The sequence below is a fragment of the Arvicola amphibius genome, chromosome 1, assembly GCF_903992535.2.
Source record: "Arvicola amphibius chromosome 1, mArvAmp1.2, whole genome shotgun sequence".
Taxonomy (NCBI): Eukaryota; Metazoa; Chordata; class Mammalia; order Rodentia; family Cricetidae; genus Arvicola; species Arvicola amphibius.
In genome coordinates, this window is record NC_052047.1 from 70,952,622 (window position 1) to 70,955,352 (window position 2,731).

Sequence of the window (2,731 nt, forward strand, 5' to 3'; positions counted from 1 at the left end):
CAGAGAACATATTCAGTGAGATCATAGCAGAAAAATCCCCAAATCCAAAGAAAGATGTGGGCATCCAAACACAAGAAGCATTAGAACCCCAAATAGATATTATCAGGGGAGACCATCTCAATGGTATATAGTCAGGAAAGATAACATCTTTACAGAGAGAAAATCATATTAATTGATGTTAGGGTGTTTGGCATGGTGGTCCACTTGGGAGGCAGAGGCAGGTGGATCTTTGTGAGTTGGAGGCCAACTTGGTTTACATAGTCATTTCCAGGCCAGCCAGGGCTATGTAGTGAGATCCTATTTCTACAACAAAAAAGAAGAAAATAAACAAACAACAAAATGCTGTTAGAGGGGCTGGAGAGATGGTTCAGTGGTTAAGAGTACTGGCTGCTCTTCTAGAGGATCCAAGTTTGAGTCCCAGCACCTGTAAGGTAATCTGTAACTCCAGTTCCAGGGCATCCAGTGCCCTCTTCTGGCCTCTGCAGGCACTGCACAATTGTGGTGCCTAGACATACATGCAGGAAAAACATCCATATGTATAAAATAAATACATTTTTAAAAAGTTGCTACAGAAAATACCAATTCATTGTTGTGGAATAATCTTTTTATATTCTGGGAAGATTTGCCACTCAGATTGGTTTAATAAAAATTTGAACAGCCAGTAGGTAGGATTTTTGGGGCGGAGATGCAAGAGTCACCAGCCAGGCGAAGAGGAAGCAGTACGGGTAGTATGGAGTAAAGGTAATAAAGCCACAAAAAGTAGATTGATAAAAACGGGTTAATTTAAGTTGTAAGAGCTAGCTAGTAACAAGCCTAAGCTATCAGTTAATCTTTTATAATTAATAAGTCTCTGTGTCATCATTGGGGAGTCTGTGGGCCTGACAAAGAAGTCTGACTACAATTCATCTATAAAAGTAAATATCCCATATAACTTCAGGTCTGTCACTAACAGGTCAGTAATCCAGAAGAGCCATTTCAAGATTTGAAAGCAAGTAACTTCAAACTGGCAATGCCGTCTTTTAAAATTGACAGAGAAATAAGGACATTTGAAGGTAAGCACAAGCTAAGGCAGCTCAAGATCACCAATCTAGTACTACAGATGGTACCAGAAAGAATACTATACACATACAGACCCGACAGGAGGGATACAGCTATCGAGAAGGTGGGCTTCCTGGGGGTGATTTATCCATTACACTTGGGATATGCTGACCCTTGTGATTTTCCCATGTTCAGGAAACTTGACTGCATAATTTGTGGTAGTTGGGGACTGTGTTCCTGCTCTCCCCGAAAATAAAAACATGATAGCATTCACAAAGCAGTGCAGGAAAGGCTACATTTCTTGAGGACAGTTGAGTTAAGGAGAGCTAGGAAGGAATCCGCCATATCTGATACAGCAAACCAGAAACGAGAGAGAAGTGGAACAGACAAATTAACCAAACAGAAAAACAATTAATAAAGTTGGAATCAGGGGCTGGAGAGATGGCTTAGCGATTAAGAGCACTTGCTGCTCTTCCAGGTGACCCAGGTTTTGTTTCTAGGCCCACATGGAGGCTCACAATCATTTGTGACTCCAGTTTTCAGGAGATGTGCTGCCCTCTTTTGGCCTCTGTGGGCACTGCATGCACACACTGGTCAGACACATCCAGGCAAAACATCTTACAGACATAAAAAAAAAAATGTTAAAAAAAGAGAAGTGGACAGTTTCATCAAATTAAAAACTTCTTAGAAAGATGCCACACGAGGATGCTGAAAAGGTAAACTATTTCTTTTCTTTTTAAAGACAGGGTCTCACTCTGTAGACCAGGCTGTCCTCAAACTCAGGAGATCTGCTTGCATCTGCTTCCCGAGTGCTGGGATCGAAGGCATGCACCGCTATCCCTGGGAAAGGGGAGTTTCTCTGATTGGGAGAGATGGTGGAAGAGATTTAATCTGACAACGGATTGGGGTTGGACTTGTAAACTCTTAAAACAATGGCAAAGGAACAAGGACTGCAGCTCACCGGGTGCAGGGCTGATCAGCTACCTGCGCCATGCTTCCTGCAATGACGACAATGGACTAACCCTCCGAACGATAAGTCAGCCCCAGCGAAATGCTTTACTTTTTAAGAGTTGCCATGGTCATGGTGTCTCTTCACAGCAATAGAGCACTGACTTAAGGCATTACTGGACTGTAGTTTTTCATTTTAATGTCATGGGGGAAAACTGGATGAAAGGTTCTTGGGAACTCTGTTATCCCCTGCAACTGCATCTGAAGTAAGAAACAATCTTAATAAAAAGTTCATCCCAGAAAATAAGTAAGAAAGCGTCTGTGATGAACCCAAATCCACAAAGGCACCTGGAGGAACACAGTTGTGCTTGGAATGAGAGCAGGGTTTCCAAAATCAAAATGAAATTAGAGCTGGCATTTCTTTAGTGAGACACCCCAGGGTGCTCCGCTGGGCTGCACACTCGTGACCTCATCTCATCTTTATTGCGTTTGTCCTTCTGATAGTTTCCCTCATTAGAGATGCCACCTCAATTTCATCAGCAGTAAAAGGGTGATAATGGCTGTCTATGGGGTTGATATGAGGTGCTAAATGGATCTTGACACGTCATGCACACAAATCAGCTTCTGACACGTCGATGGCGCTGAAGTAGCGCCAGGCGCCAGCATGGGAATGCTTCCCTGGTCCCAGGCCCCAGTTCTGTCTTCTTTATCTCAGCTTTGAGGGATACACAGATGCATCATAGGC

General features: G+C 43.1%; 1 non-coding gene across 1 annotated transcript; it reads left to right on the top strand.

Annotated features, from left to right (window-relative positions):
* The first annotated feature begins 1,125 nt into the window (after positions 1–1,125).
* LOC119806137 lies at positions 1,126–1,288 on the top strand. The gene has a single exon (XR_005284165.1). It is a non-coding gene; the product is annotated as a U1 spliceosomal RNA (small nuclear RNA).
* The last annotated feature ends 1,443 nt before the right edge of the window (positions 1,289–2,731 follow it).